Source organism: Cavia porcellus, unplaced genomic scaffold (assembly GCF_034190915.1).
Source record: "Cavia porcellus strain 051 isolate PalLab524CR breed Dunkin Hartley unplaced genomic scaffold, mCavPor4.1 scaffold_10, whole genome shotgun sequence".
NCBI classification, from domain to species: Eukaryota; Metazoa; Chordata; class Mammalia; order Rodentia; family Caviidae; genus Cavia; species Cavia porcellus.
In genome coordinates, this window is record NW_026947493.1 from 52,365,338 (window position 1) to 52,382,500 (window position 17,163).

Below are 17,163 nucleotides of genomic sequence, written 5' to 3' on the forward strand. Positions count from 1 at the left end.
AATAATATATGATTTTTGGACTAGTGGCCATACTCCTGCTTAATTTGCAAAACTACTTTTTATGCCTGTCAAAACACAGAGTTAATCTATCCTTATTTACAGTTAATCTCAATAAAATTAATCTTAACTATGCTTTATTCAATGGCTTAAAATATCTAATTATATTCAATTAACTGTTGTCATAGTAATTAACATTGCTTAATTGCTTCTGCATATATTTATGTAAAGCTCATTAAGTGCTACTGACTCCTTTCCCCTTTTCTGCTTGCTATTTTTGCTGTTGTCAAACCATTTTCATCTCCCAAGGTTTGACAGTGTCAATGAGAACAAATTCTTTCTTAACATTTTCTTGAAATGAATGCCATTGCTTTCCTTTGAAAAGATACTTGTTATGAGCCTTTAAAGACTAATCCATTCCCCCTCTTCATTTACCTTATCCCTGGTCTCTAGAACACTCACAAAATATTTTCTGTCGTTGTTGCTAGAAATATGAGAAGCCAGGTTAAGCTTTGTGTTTATAAGCCAGGAGACTTTCAGTGTCTGCCTAGAGGCTGTACCCACAGGCAGAGGTTTTTCTGTTTTGTTTTTTTTTTAAACCTCTAAGACCAATTTAAGGGTTAAAGAGTTGGCCAGAGTTCAAACTGAGAAGCACCCAGGAAAAGTGCATGTGAATATGTACAAGTTTCATGTAATTAGTGCTTAATTATATTAACATATGCAAATTGTCAACTTAGGAGCTTGTTGAGCTGGCAAAGATCAGCTAGGCACAATTGCTGTACTGTTCTGAAACAATAATGGATTTCAAGTTGGATTGTGGAAACACATAACTAGCTATCTAATTTAACTCATACCATGGTGAAATTTCATTAGTCTCCATGGAGACTGGTTTAATTGTGCTGACTAATGTACTGGGCTGCAGAATGTCCTAAAAAGAAAGTGTTGTTTGCCTAATCCACCTTACAGTGACACTTGTTTGTACATGTTTCCCTTGTGTGGGAATTTGCATATGCAAATAAATAGTTTCTCTGCCCCATTTGTCATGGCTGTTCATTACCCATGAAGAGGACATTGTTACTAGGCTGTTACTGAGTCTCCCAAGACAGGATTGTGTCAACCAGTCCAGCTACATTCTTTCATAATTTGTTTCTGATTAATAGACCAGAGTGAGTCTCATTCTCTTTGGGCATCTGTACAGAGAAGGTCAGTTCTGTCACAGAAAAACGTTTCTGCAGTAATTGAAGGTCTCTTCTTCTTCTTCTTCTTCTTCTTCTTCTTCTTCTTCTTCTTCTTCTTCTTCTCTTCTTCCTCCTCCTCTTCTTCTTTTTCTTCTTCTTCTTCTTCTTCTTCTTCTTCTTCTTCTTCTTCTTCTTCTTCTTCTTCATTTTCCACCAATTGGGTTACATAATTATATTTAAAGAAATGTATTCTTGTTCTAAGAATGCCTCTACTGATAATCTCTAGTTTCCTAAAGTAAGATGGGCAAAAAAAAGGAGATTCTCTTATTGGAATATTAATCCTGTTTTTGACAGAAAGGTAAACTGATATAATTGCTTTTCAGTTGAAGGAATGGGGGTTTATACAAGTGTGAAAGCATCGGAAAAGGATTAGCATTTTTTTGCATAATGAAAAGCTCTGTTGAATAGGGTCCTGAATGGCTGACTGAATGGCTAAGATGAAAGGAAGATGAAAATGCAGACCTCTGTTTCTTTATGCCTATGCTCTACTCTCTGTAAAGTTATGTTTGTCCAGGACTTGAAAAAAACAAGCAGAGGCTCAGATTTCAGCAACTTCATAAGATGCCCTAAGGTTTCATCATCACTGGGAAGTAATATGTATAACAATAGTGTACTAGAGGATGATCAACAGAGTTTTGTATGTGAAAGAGTGTTCAGAAACATGCCAGGCTAGCCAAATATTGACTATTGGGTATCAAGAATTCCCAGCACTTTGCTGGCAAAAACAGTTATTTTAGAATAGGCCAGGAGTATGGCATGAATACTTAGTTCATTTAAAGTTGAATATATACTATGCTTTTTTCTCTCTCCATCAACTATAAATAACTGTCCCAATTGGCAGAGGGCTTCACTTGGAAATGACTTATGTATTCTGACTATTGGCAATGTTAAGTGTTTTAAGTGGCCTATCAGCTTCTGTGGCTGGGAGGGGACAGTAGAATACAGAATTATTTTCTTAGAATTTAGTGCATAAAATTCTGAGTTAATCCTTCATGTTGTTTTGTAGCTATACTGTATATTTTGTTTTTAATACTTTCAAAATATACCTGGATACTGTTTTGTCACTTGCTAGGGTTGTAACTGGTTGCCAGTTGATAATGTGACCAGGACTCTTCAGGATGTTTCTTTCACTATAATTAGGTCAGTTAAAATTCCATTAAGTGTTAAGGCTCTTGCAAAGGCAGGAATTGGTTCTTTTGTATAGTGTAAATCAATTGCAATATAGATAATTATTTGTATGTATATATTTTAAACACGCTTTTTCTGGCTTGAGGTCATCACATGATACCCTGGAAGATTTCAGCAGATATTAACCTACCTGGTTTGTTGCTGGCTTGTAGAATTTGCACTTGCCTCATCACTTCTGTGGTTTAGTTGCCGAGGTACTATTAAGATGGTTATGTGGAAACTTGGGAAATCAGAAGTATTTTCATGTAATTTAAAGTATAAGGGTTACCTCTTGAGTACAGCATATTGTAAAGGAAAACTCTTTGATCTTTGTTATATAGTCACCAAAATTCTTACTAGAATCCTTTTTAAAATTTGTCAAGAAATTCTGGATTGTTTCAAAAACTTTTATGGTTAACTTTATGATATACTTGAGAAAAGTATTAAAAGAACAAAAAAAAATCCACATGGAGGCTATTCTTTTACATGCATAAGGGCTTGTTAAGGTATTTCCATAAGAAAAATGTGTTAATTTAAAAAATAAATTCATTTATATTTTAAGACATTGTTAACCAGGCACCATGTGTTGTAACTGGCAGTTTTCCAGCCACCATGGAAGTGGATCACACATGGGTTAATAGTAGCTTATGTGATGTCTGCATTCTTAGGAAATGGGCAAAAGCCCAGGGTATTCTGATATCAAGATTTTAGGAATCAGACAGAAAGCAGAATATATGTTTATATGGGAACATATGGACACATGTGAGAACTAAAAGTGCACAGTTTCTCTTGGCACTTGTTTTAGTTATCCCTGATGATATAACCAAGATCTCGGTGCACTCACAGTCTTTGATGGCTAAGGACAAAATGGGCTTTTAATGAGGCTCAAGAACATTATTTTCTTGCATAAGGATTGTTCCCCTTGTGATCTTGCTGGAGTTGATGTTCTGTTAATTCCCTCATTTCAGAGGTTCACCAGTTGTCTTAAAAGTTGGGTTTGATTTCACATTTGACATGCAATCCTCAGCTCAGGAGTGGCTACTTTCTACTTCACTGTTCTTTTAAAGTTTTGTGAGTGAAAGAAAAATATTTGTCATTTGAAGGCATTTTTTAATGTATGCTCAATTTAAGACTATGCTAAAGTCATATTTGGTATGTCAAACTCTAATATAATTAGCCACTTTTAATGTTCTTCAGATTCAAAAAAGAAACTTTGAGCAAATTGACTAGTATCTTATAATGCTCTCACAGTCTATGCAAGGCCCATAGGTGTTTTCAGCATCCAGGTTGGTATCTATGGCAAGCATCATATTTTTAGATGATAGATCATTTCTAATGTTTGTTGATCTTGGGAATACCTGACTGTGCTTAGATGATAATTACTGAGTGGTCCATATTACAGCACATACCACCAAAAAGGAAGTACGTAGGACCAATTTTAAAACTATAAAACCAGAAAACAATCTAAAAAAATTTACTAAGATCTAAATAATTTTTTAACTAGGGAAAATTAACTTTTGGGTTAAAATGCACATTTTACAGCTGTCCATAAAATTATTTTCCTTCACTGTAAAGAAAGGAAATCTGTACCTGTAATAGTATTAAAATATAGAAAACTGAGCTGATGTATACCATCTGGCTACAATGTTAAAATCAAAACAAAACTTTATAAGAGGAAAGTTTTTGGAGAATCTTAAAATTTGCCTGTTTGAAAGAATAAATTGATGAATTCCAGTCATTGTTAGATTTATATCTTGCAGGACATCTTTATTAAACCTGCAGTACTTTACTATTGCAGATTCTCCAGAATTGTGTTTATAGTACTTTAAAAAATACTTTGAGGACTAGTGTGGTTAACATTTAAGACATCTTTAATTGACTAATGGAGAATGAGAATAGTTATTCTGTGTTTGTTTGTTAGATATAATTGTTTTGTCCTCTTTAACATTGCTGTACACACACACACACACACACATATACACACACCTTCTTTCCAAGTTAATCTCTCTTTCTTCTTTAGTTCTTTCATTTTGGTAGCCTGTAAATTTGCCCTCCACAGACTAAATTTCTTTTATTTTCTAAAAAATATTCAGTAGTCTCAACAGAAAGATGAGAAAGCATTATTAGAAACTATCAAAAGGTTACAGCTTGGAGACTGCCTTAAAGTCATTACAATGAGTTTGGGCAGCTAATTTTAAAGTGTGGAATACTGAGTACCAGAGAAATTATCATTAACTTACCAAACAAGGTAGGTGAATATGAAACCCATAGTTTCTTTGCATGAGTGACTTTGATGGCTGAGGAATGGTGAAGAGGGGAAAAGGACAGTGTCTGTCCAGTGCTACTTCAGCGATGTGATCTCCTCTGACAGTGAGTTCTATTACTGAAAGAAAACAAGTAGAATCTGGACAGCGTCTTATCACTGTGACTATTAAACATATTTTTACATTAACTAGAGGTTGGACGAGGTGCTTTGAAGGCCAAGAAAAGCCTATGATTCATAAAAATACTGATGTGCTCAGTGACTTAAAATGTATTTTTAATAATGATGAACATGGTGTGAATAAGAGCAAAGTTTCTGTTCCGTGTTGGGAAAGTAACTGAAGACAGAGCTGAGATGCTTCAGAGGCAGTTCAGTGTGTAAAAAAGAATGATAGTTAAAGCCAGACATTTTATGGATTCTTTTTAAAATTTCCTATTCGTATTAAGATTTGTTTGTTATTGAAATTTAAATGTTAGATACTTGAAAATGTAATTTGTGTTTTGGCTAATGAATAATCAATAGGAATCATGTCAAATCGTTACGACACCTGGGTTAAATTCCTCCTATGGATGACTTTATACAAGTTATTTAATCTTTCTGAGCATCAGTTTCCTCATCTGTACCCCAAGGTTACTTTAGAGGTTACATAAAGTGTTCTACATGTTAAAATAAATAAATGTGACAGGATATGATGCTTGTTCCTATGTTTCCTCTTTTTTCCCAATAGTAACTGGTTTAAATGTAATGCTTAGCTAAAGACCATTAAAGCAAATCTACATAGAATATTTTGAGCAAAGTTGACTTTCTGCACAAGAGGAGATAGAAATGAGCAATGGGCATGTCTAAAATGTAGATAAAGAAGTAAATGACTTCTCACGTTGGTTACTCATTCATTGATGGTACTTGGCATCCAGGTTGTAGGAGGTTTGTCGTCCACATCACTACTATCTGGCATTCCATTATCACAAGTTGGTTTGGTTCTGAGGGCTTTTCGATATTTAATGCATTTATGGGTCTTTATTTTTCTAAGAAGCAAATTCGGACAGAAATAGTTTTTAAATAATTCAAACCTTGATCTATCCAAATGAACTCAAGATGCCAGACTATGCATTAAACACAATAATAGAACAGACTACAAAGATTATTTCAGTGAAGCAGTGGGCCCAGTCTGCTTGAAAGCCTTTGAATTAGAGGATTTTCTGAAACTAGATTAAACATTATAGAACTACCTTTCTATGTATTGGGCATTAACATACTTTGATATTACTGTGAAAGGAACAGATACTGTTACATGGTACCCTGCTGACCAAAATCTGTATCAGCCTAGAGAACTAATCCAACTATTAAAAACCCAATAGTATCTATAGAACTCTTAGATTTTCTTGGGGGACTTTTTAATAGCCAAACTGTGAGTCTTCACCTTGCTTAACTTCTTGAGATCATAGTTTGATATCTCTTTACAGTAATGCAGTAATCCAGAGAGGACTATCTAAATTGAAAGACTCACTAAGTATTAATAAATATATAAATACAATTTTTATATCATCTAGAAAATTAAATCTTGTATTTTTAAAAATCTTCCTGTTATTAATAATTTCTCATTATGATACATGCAAGCTACATATTTATACATAAAATTATTTAAATTTTATTGTAAGTGCAAGTGTATTTGAATTGTAATTTTGTGATTTTGTGTTTGATTTTTGTTTAATATAAATCTATGTTTGCTTCTTAATACTTGTTAACTCATTTCCTAGAAGCGAGTAATGTCTATATTGTGGCCATTATAAGAGACCGTGGCCTTTGACGGTTTATTTACAAATTTTGTTTAGTCAAAGCATTTATTGAATACAAATCAAGGTAATAATACCATTCACTAAAAGAAAACAGTTAATATCTTAGCATTTTTCATGATTCCTAAGAATTTCTACAAATAAGTTGCAACCTCCATGCGGACAGCATCCGAGGACTATTACATGATACCCTGTTGACCAAAATTTGTATCAGCCTAGAGAACTAATCCAACTATTAAAAACCAGTGAGGGACATGTCAGAGGGAAAAGCCTTGATGCTCAACAAGTATTTGTTGAGTAAATGAGTTGTAGTGAAAAACATTTATAGAAAACTTCAGTTTGATATAACACTAGGTTCTGCCTCTTCTCTTGAAATCTAGATCCTGAAAATAAACATTCAACCTTAAAAACAGCTGGGCCTCTCTTGGAAAATTCCAAAGAGAAAACTATTCTCTAGTGCAGTCTAAATGGATTTTATATTAGAGCGGTAGATTGTTGCAGTCATAAAGAATATGGCACAAACTACTTATTTAAAAGATAAGGAAACTGAGGGTCACTGAAATTTCTGGAAAAAAAACATATAATTACAGAGCACAGCTGTTGTGTATGTGTGCTTGTGTATGTTCATGTGTGTGAATGCCTGTGTTTATGACAGCAAATTACTCAAAATTTTTGCACCTTAGTTGGCTTAGTATCTTTTTTATCTAAAGATTCTTAATATTAACATGAGAATAATTTATTATCGGGTTTTTTATTGGTGCAAAGAAATATTTCTATTTCTGTATTGACTAACTGCCCTAAAATTACTATGCTAAGCTGTTACTGATAGGACAGAAATTGCCTGAGAATTGCAAACTTGCAGGAAAAAAATGAGGCTGGCTGATCCGGTTCTTGAAATGCACCAGGGTATAGATTAGGAATCATTGTAGTTCACAGAAGTTGCTAGTCATAGAAGCCTGTTTAAGTGCTCACTGTCAACAGGGTAATCATGGGCAGCACTCAAAGTGGCTCACCTTTGATTTATTCATAAACCGCACATGAGCACTTGGCTTTGTTCTTGCTCTAGAAAGGGGGACTGATACCAATAAGAACAGGAATAAAGAGCTCCTTGCATGGTCCAAGAGTGAATAGCACTTTACCTCAAAGCCTGACCTCCTTTCTCAGGTCTGTTATGCCAGAGTTTATTCTGATTGGCTATTTCCTCAGATGAATGGCGAGAAGAGGCTATAACAAGTATCTCCTCTGTAAATTCTATAGTGTATATGTACAAGATGTATGCAACCGGAACTTAGGTTCTGATTTATCCTAAAGATTTTGGCCTTTATACTAAATGGAAAAGCTTCTGTTCTCAAAGAGCTTAAAGAGTTTCACATTTAATAATGTTTGGAAAAGCGTTGTTTCTTTCTAATTGAAAAATACAGTAATCTTAGAGTAAAACAGGTTTTGACAAACCCTCCCCCCACTAAAGTGAATTGAGAGAAATTTAATAATGGGAAAGAATTAAGAATTAATAAAATAGGAACTACATGGGTAGAAACAAAGAAATGGGCTGGCTTGCCAATTGATTAATCATGTTTATCTTAGTAGCTTCATTTGTGTCACTTCACAAATTATGCTTTGCTGCAGCAGTCCCTGCTGAGGGGAACAAGGAGGAAAAGCCTTTAAGAGACAGTCAGCCGGCTGGTTTACACTGGGGCAGAGGTTGGGTGGAGTTACTTAAATCCCCAGAGCAACATTCAGTTAATACTAGCATCCCCTCTCCCCCTACATCCATGCTAGCATCACTTTGCTCTTTCATAGAGTTTTGTTATTACTTACAGTGCACATATTTACAAGAAGGACCTCATATTTTTACAACACACTATATGAACTCAGATCAGTCATATTGGGAGATGGTGATGAGAGTTAATGATATATCTTAGAGAAAGCCATCCCTTCCATGCAGTCACGTCAGAGTTATCAGCCATTTGTCATGGCTGAAGTGAAAATGTCAGGACCAATGAGTGTATGAGTGGTGAAGAAGCAAAAGGATTTCGAAGAGAGACTTTTTTGTGTGCTGGGAGTCAACCATGACTTAGATTTAGCTCCAGAAAAAAATACTGGGATTAGCCAATACTGTACAAATTCTTAGCATAACAGAATCGACTGAGAAAATGGAGAAGTAGAGGTCATGAGGATGGGTGCGTTTCTGGAGACATACTCTAGACCAGTGATGACTTTCAAGGATACAAAAAGCCCACTGTAGCACTTGTGCTGTAGATTTGCCAGCACCGTTAGACTTTTGTAGAGAAACTAAAGGGAGGAAAGAAATGATTCATGAAAATTATTTTGAGGACTGTGCTACATGCAGAACCATTTGTTTCAGCAGGATTGAAATGATAAACTTATAAATATCAACGGAAGAGCCATGTAACATGTTAAATATGGCTCCTGTTTTAAATTTAGTTGCATTAAAAGTACTTCAGTCTACACCCATCTAAATACTTTAGGAAGATAATATTTAAATATGCAAAGGTAGTATTCAAATACACAGTGAAAATGAGTACTTAACGTAAATAACAATTATCATGAAATTCTTGCTTCTTGAATTTACGAAAAACCCAAAAGCTAAACTTCCTTTACACAGAGTTCATTTGGAAACTTTAATTGAAAAGTAACTTATTTTCTTTACTTATAGAAGTTCTTATCTTTGATAGACCAGTACTAGCAGATTTATTTCGTTTTGGGCCCAATGAATTGTTCTCTTTCAGATAATGTACCCATGCAACCTTTTCTTGTTTAATTCTATTGATTTACGGTGTTAAAGTGAAATAATCTGATACCTGTTTCCTGTCCTTTGAGTATTTGTCGTCAAAGAGGCTGATTAGTTTTTTTTCCCCCAGCTCTTTAGCTGTTTTAAATGTATAATTATCATTACATGTCATTTGATAGCTGCACTAATTGCTGCCAACTATTGTCTGTTTGCACTTAATGCTGAAACCTGATCAACATCCTGCTTTGGTTGATGTTTGGTGGTAAACTTTAATTAACTCTTATTGCATTGAAGAAGAGTTCAGGCTTGGTGCTAACTAATCATTTACCTTCATTATGTCCTGACAGCTCCACTTGTTCTTGTTCCTAATAGATACACCAGTCAGTAAATAAACCTGCAAACCTCATGCCTTGTAGTTACTCCATACTGATATTTTGCTACTTAAAGTATAAGATAATTGGAACCAGATAATTAGTTAGTTTAGTATCTCTAGTTCTGCAGACACTAATCTTAAATTGCTTCTTTCATGCTGGACAATTTCATTTTAATAGAAACTGTAGATTTGAGATAACATTATTCCTTCAACATGGTTCCTCTGAACATGCATCTTTTGAATCAATACAATTAAGCTTGTCTCCTGTTGGAATTCTTGTAATTATTTTTCCTGAAATACTTTTCCTGTAATGATATTGAAGTTAAAGTAATCAGGTTACCAGCAGATCATGTAAAATTCAACTCAAAATTGCAGGCTGCTTGATTTTAATTTGCCTGACATCAAGTTTGTTTGAAAAGGGGTAATATGTGGATAAACCAAGGAGCTTATAATTATGGTTGACGTTTGTTTGTTTATAATGAAATCTAATTAAAGTTCATACATTTAAAACACAAAAGTTAATTACCAAATTGCTCACTTCACTGATGGGGAGCAGTCAAATTAACTTACAGGCAGAGGGGTAAAGAATGAGTCAGAGACAGAGACAGAGACAGAGACAGAGACAGAGACAGAGATGCCAATACAGAGAGAAAGAGAAAAAGAGAAAGGGGAGGAGAGGGAGAGAGACAGATCACAAAAACTCAAGCAAAAGACTTTATAACAGAACTAAGATAACCAACTAAACTTAGTGATCAGACATAAATTTTCCAATATTTCATCCAGAAGAAAACTTGGCATTCCAGTTATGTTCTCTATTCTGTCAGTCCCAATGCAGTCTACAATATAAAGTAATTTAAAATATTTATATGGCATATAAAAAGAGATTATATTTGGTGGAGTCTAAGTGATACTTGATAGTGATTTAAAGAATCATACATCTAACTTTGTTCATTAAAACTATTTGAAAGTATGTGAAAGCACTGAAATCATTGTTCAGGGAATAGGAATGCTTGCTGGAATACCTGACCTGTGATTAATTTTATGAAGATAATTATGGCTGATTTAGGCTGCAATGAATGATTCTTTCTTTATAAAAAATGTATGTACAGTATTATACCTTTTGTTTCATTGGTCAATATGAGATCATATTGATAGAATTGTGAAATAATTATACAAGCATTTTCTCTTAATATGCAATTACCAGTAGTGCTGTAATCAACTAATCAATTAAATATATGAATAGAGAAGGAAAACATAGATGGAGATTAGAATATATTGTCATCATATTGTATACGAGATAAATATGTGTGTGTAACCGTCTTCACTGACTTAGTAAATCTCTTTTTGAAGCCCAATATTTTATGGCTATATATACCTTAATAAATTAAAATTAATTTGTAAATATTCTTATATGGTGATTTAAAACATTAGCAACTGAACACTCAAGTTATGTGTATGCCAGAGATGCTCCTTTAAATTTTTAAGACTAGCAATACAAACCTGAAATGCGTGGCAACTGTGATTCATAACTTCCAAAAATGATCGATGTGGTCCATGGTTTTTTTTGAGGAAAACTAAACGGTTCCATGTAAAAACTTTATATTCAGCAATGTCACACACTTGAACTTTCAAGTATGGTAGGGATTTAAGAAAAGGGGTCTGAGAAAAAAAAATAATTCTGTTTATTATTGAAATATTTATAAAAGTGAGGTTATTTTTACAAGTTTTTAGTATTTTCAGGGAAATATATATTTAACATAATACCTGGTTGATTTGTAGGTTTACATTTCCTAGAGAAGAAAATTCAAAACGAGTATGTTGTCATTTAACTCTAATCCCACTTACATAGGGGAGAAAAGGAGAAGATGATTGAAATGTAGGTACGGCTGCTCTCCAGCATTTGGAAGTATCTTTTTCTTCTTTAGAGGAAGCACACACACACAAAAAAGTCAATAAATTCTCACAGTATTGGCAAACAACAGCTTTCTAGTAATACTTTAGCTGATTAGAACATCCTTACCCTTTAATGAAGCAATCACTACAAAACCCCAGTGTCAGCTGGAATACTAGCAAAACAGTACCAAAGGGAAAAATCAGAAAGGAGCACTGAACATAATTACAGTTCATGTCTTTGTCTCACACCAATACAAATTACTCATTTTTAATTAGAATGAAAAAGAAAAATTGAAGCCTATCTAGGTTTGTAACTTGTTAAAAGAACCAAAGTTTTTTTGTTTTTCACATAGGTAGCTGAAGTATTTGGGTCCTTCTTGACCACCGATTATGAAATTTTCCTGAAGCAAATATATAACACGGGTCATATAATGGTATAATTTGGTTAAAGACAGATTATTGATTCTTCTCTAAGGAAAGTAGCTGGGGTTTGATTAAAGTTGTAAAGAAAATCAAGCAAAATTCCTGTTTCACACCACTAATGAAATTAAGTATTGTTGGACTCTTTGGTGAGGTACAGTATACCTTTTCTCTTTGGTTCTGAAATGTGTCTGTTCAATGCTATGTAATTGTCATATGAAGTCCACGTAGATTTAGCAGTGTGAAAGAACAAGGAGAAATGAGGATGGGAAGAGAAAAAAGAAAAAAAAAAAAACCAGAAAGAATCATGGAGGGAGAAGAATATGTATCAACCACAAGGGTTCTATTTATAGAGGAGGAAACAAATCTGCGTTGAATAGCTAATTTAGGTTGTAATGAGAAAAATGAGAAGGAAAAAGGGGAAAATAACTTAGTTGACTCACACTCATATTTGTCTTTGTAAACTTTCCCTTCTTAAAAATGTGCTTGTTTCTAAGGCTGAATATATGTGGTTACATCCTTCTATTCAAACTTAATTACCTTCTCCCCTTTGTCATGACATGGGTGGAAAGTTTTTGCCATGTCAGGAGAGGTCGTCACACATTCTTTTGCAGTTCTCTTCATTAATTCCTTCTTGCAGAAGCATTTTCTCTCGTGCTGGGAAGGTAGAAGGGTGTAACAGAAGAGCCCTGAAACATCAGCAGGAAGCTCTAAGCTGGTTAATGCAGTATAATTGTCTGGACATAGACTGGTCTTTGTTTGTGCGGTTCACTCCGAATCAGCTGTAATTAACTCCAGAGTGTTTCCAGATTGCCAGCAAAGAAAAATTACAGCTTTTCTGTTTTAAATTGTAAAGCTCACAAACATTAACTATGCAGATTGCATTTACTTTGATATATTTCTGTCCTGCAAGAAAAAAAAAAAAAGCTTGCTTGGCTCCCCATCCCACCTCTAAAAATGTGCTTTTGGCTTTTGTTAAGTTATTTGATTTAGTGTCTATGGGAACATAATGGCTTCTTAATAGTTGGATTTGAAACCTTTTTACTTAATATTTTCAGTCTTTTGACATCCTTGTATTTGCCTTCCTTCTTTGCTAATGTTTTAAAAACTGTAATGGGAAAGAAGTTATTTTATGAAATACTAAACATCTACTAAAACAAGCAAATTGCAGAGAAAACTGGCTTAAAGAAAATCTCCTTAAAAGGTTGAAATCAAAGATATATTCTGATGTAACTGGTACTTCCAGAGAGGTGCTTTACCTGTGTTGGATATATCAAAATCTGTGAGAAAAGGACAATTTCACTACCTTCTCTTGGACAGCACACCACACCCTTTTAAAAGCCTCTGTACAGTAGTTTGTAATTATGAATTCCAAACTGGGTAGAAATGAGGAAGCAGTGTGAACTAATACAGGCTGGGACACAAAAGATCTGTCAGCAACTAATGCAAAAAAAAAAAAAAAATCCAGTCTAAAATCTTTTTTTTTCCTTTCTTTCTTCTGAATTTAACAATAAGGAATTTAAGCCTCAATGTGGCTTTAGGAACCAAAGAAAAGAAGCTCTTGGTGTCTGCATAATACCACTTTGATGGATTTTTTTCATCAGTTCTCTGTACGTGGCAACAAATAAACAAGTATAATTATACTTGTGAAGGTCTATTCATTGCTTTGTCAGGATTAGATATATGTGCCGTTTTCACACTGCGCCTCTCTTTTGTCTTTGCCTAACTCACTATGACATATTGATAGAGGATTTGGAATGGGGAAAAGGCCACAGCAGAGACAGTGATGACCTTTGGGAAACTTGATATAATTCAAGGATTTTTATTTATTTTCTTCTTCTTCTTTTCTTTTCCTTTTTGATTTGTAACTTGTTACCAAATTCTAAGTGGACAACTTTTAACCCATTTAAAATGGAGCAAATAAAGACTCAAAGGGTGTTGTGAGATGGCTTGAGAGCAGAGGAGCATAAAAACAACAGGCTAAGGAGTGCCTTGCTCCTCTTTCCCAGCTCTTAGCAGAGTGGCTACCTAGCATTCCTTTCCCATTATTCTGTCCTCCCCATCAGATCGTGTCTTTTTAATCATTTCACCGACACTGTCTCACTGGCCCATAGAGGAAGATGGGGACAATCTCAATTAAAAAACAGAGGTAAAACTGGCCTCTGATTTCAGGTTCTAATGGGAACGCTGCTGGCTGAATGCAAAGGAATCCTTCCATTGTTCAGAAAGCACCCCCTTTTCATTACCCTGGCTCCTTGGAGGTGGGTTTGGTCATTTAACAGAGCAGAGTTTAGGCAGCAGTAACTGCGGAGGAAAGCAAAGCAGAGGGACCAAACAAAGTTCTTTTCTGCATATTGTCCATTATTTTTATAAAAGGGATTTGACATGATCAAAGTCACTGATCTTGTGAATTCCTGAGAATGCCAAAAACTGTGTACTATTATAAGCAGACTAGCAGGTACGTATCATTCTGAACTTAGCATTCAAATTATTTTAGGGTTTTTCTTAAGAATTTCTTGAGAATTTTGGTGATTTAAAAAAAAAAAAAAACAGAATATCTGGCAGTGAGACTAGAAACTGGTGAAGACTAAATAGAAAGCAGCTTAAATGGCGAAGCAACTTTTACAGTGAGTTAACTTGTTACACAGTCATTTTGGAATGAGTGCTACGGTTTAAGTTAAAAAAGGTTGTCTACATGGTTTGTATACTGAGACTTACAAAACTTTAGCACAAATTTCTTAAATGGATAATGTTAGCAAAAGGAAAACCTCAACTGATATTGATGACAATGAGATTACTTATCATCATATTTAGTGTCACTGTATACACTGATGTAAATAACTTTCACTGTACACGGTGATCCTATCAAATATAATGATAAACATTACTGCGGTTTGTTTCAGGAGTTACTAGCTCCTGAAAACAGTTACTAGTTATAGCTGTTCAAATAGTTCTGTTATTGTTAGTGTTGGTATTAGAATGAAATATAATTTTGGTGGTATAGTGTTCTTATGTATTTGACTTAGTTCCTAATTAATATATATCCTCTTGAGAGGAAATTCCTAGGTGACTTTGTATAAAATTAAATGGCAGTAGTACATCCTAACATGGCCCAACCCATTGCTGTGACCTGGGATGGATTCTTTAACATAGTTTCTACAATTATTTACATATAGCAAAAATGTTACTTTTTTGAAAGTTACTTCTGGCTCTTTTAAAATGAAATAAAAAGACAATCTATTGTATGTTGAGTTGATAGTTTGCAGCGTCTATTCATTAACTAGCCAAAAATATTAAAGGTACTTTACATTAAGTCATTAGAAGTACATTCAGCATGTGGAAAACAATCCAAGCAAGTGTTTTGTGCCCTGAGAACTGTAGTGGTGGTAGAACAAAATGGAACTGAAGCAGTCATGAAGATAGCACCTGTAACATGGGAAGTTTTCTCACTACTTGTAGTTAAGGTGAGTCAGATACATGTGCCAAGCCTAGCTGACTATCTTATCATGAGGGGTAAAGTACGCTGGATTCAGAACTTTATATTTTAACCTAGCATCACTAACTTACCAACATGCTTTCACTCTAGTCTCTAGTCTCTTTCTGCCTGCGTCATTTCTTTCAGTCCAGCAGAAGATTATATTTTATGCATTTTGGCTGCCTTCAGTATGTATACATTGTGGAGAAGTGATAAATACAAAGGTAAACATTAATGTTTGTGAGCTAATTAGCAAATTATTAGATTTTCATGCTTATGGTTATCAGATTATCTCAGAGACTTTTAAGAGCTGCACACGTGCCATGAGGATAATTAACCTGTAGCTCATCAATGATTAAAATTACACACCATGCTTTATGATGTTTGATTCATGAGCAATTAGAATGTCATTTTAACCATCTCAGTTACCAAAACGAATTTTGATTTAATTTTCAATCTGTGTAGATCTTTTGATGTATTTTGAACTGATCACTTTCTCCTTGATTTAGTTGACTAGATTAGATTTGATTACTGTTAAAGAGAGAATTAATAAACTATTCTTCATACTTAGTATGCCCGCGACCTTCAATGTTGTTTTCCTTCTAGAACTCTTTGAAAAGAAGTCCTAAATTGCCTAGTAATATTGATGAACCCAATAGCCTGTTTTAGTTCTGTAGCACTACAAAGACTGTGCCAGGGTATAGGAGCATACAGTCTGAGACAGTGTACATCTCTCATAACCAATATAATATGTGTTGTAATATAGCAAAATCTACATTTCTTGTTTCCGCAATTGTCAGGATCGAAGAGTATGCTGATTCTTTTTTATTTAATTAAGGCATTCTAGCCTTGAAGTTATGTTACTTTGACTTTAAGATTTGAAAGAATGTTGCTTACCTATTTCATAAAAAGCGAGACAGTGTCTATGTCATAGGCTGAAAATAAACACTAAAGATTCGGACCACTCAACTGTTGTGTACAGTGCCATCATTCTGCAAACTGAGAGATCTGCAGGGGCTCAGAGAAGCTTAAGCTGTAATCAGCCTGCTATTACAGTAGCTAAAGTTTGCAGACACACACACACACACACACACACACACACACACACACACACATACACATGACAAAGAGACAGAGTCAGAGAGAGAGAGAGACTAGAGAGAGAGAGACAGAGAGAGAGAGAGAGAGAGAGAGAATTTTTACTGGCATATGCCCAACTGATATGGCTTTTATTGCGTACATCTTGTCTTCAACACAGGCAGCTAATAGTTTAAAATACCTACTTGTGAAAGCAAAACAAGAAACACACAACAACAATAACAACAACTAAACTTTTTTAAAAAAAATGAAGGACTTTCATCAGGTGTGCTTGAGTATGATTTGTTAAGCCAGGGGAGATGTTGATTGAGATTGTGGTTGAGAGATGGGCAACTCACCAGGATTGATAACATCAAAATGGTGTTTGAAATGGTGTTCATTACGTATTGCAGGGAGGGAAAACATACTGAGTGAATGTGATTGTCCCCTAGGATGATAGGACTGGTCGCAGTAAATATTAATTTCTGTTCCGTTGCCCATTGAGGTGACTGAAGTGTGGGGGAGAATTGTGATTGGTGCTTAATCAAGGCCAGCCGGATACCTGCTGAGAGCTTTTGCACAGGGAAGATTTGTAGTAAGCTGATTTACTGGCAAAATGAAAACCAGAGAAGAGTTTAGTCTGTGCTGCCTATAACTGTAATATTTCTAATTTTAAGGTTCCTTTATTTGTTGGCTTCCCTTCCATACTCATCCC

The 17,163-nt window shown here is 34.6% G+C and overlaps 1 protein-coding gene across 4 annotated transcripts in view; it reads left to right on the forward strand.

Moving 5' to 3' along the window:
- Positions 1 to 17,163, forward strand: part of Zfhx4 (zinc finger homeobox 4) — a 180,422-nt gene that overhangs the window by 4,989 nt on the left and 158,270 nt on the right. The window lies entirely within an intron of this gene.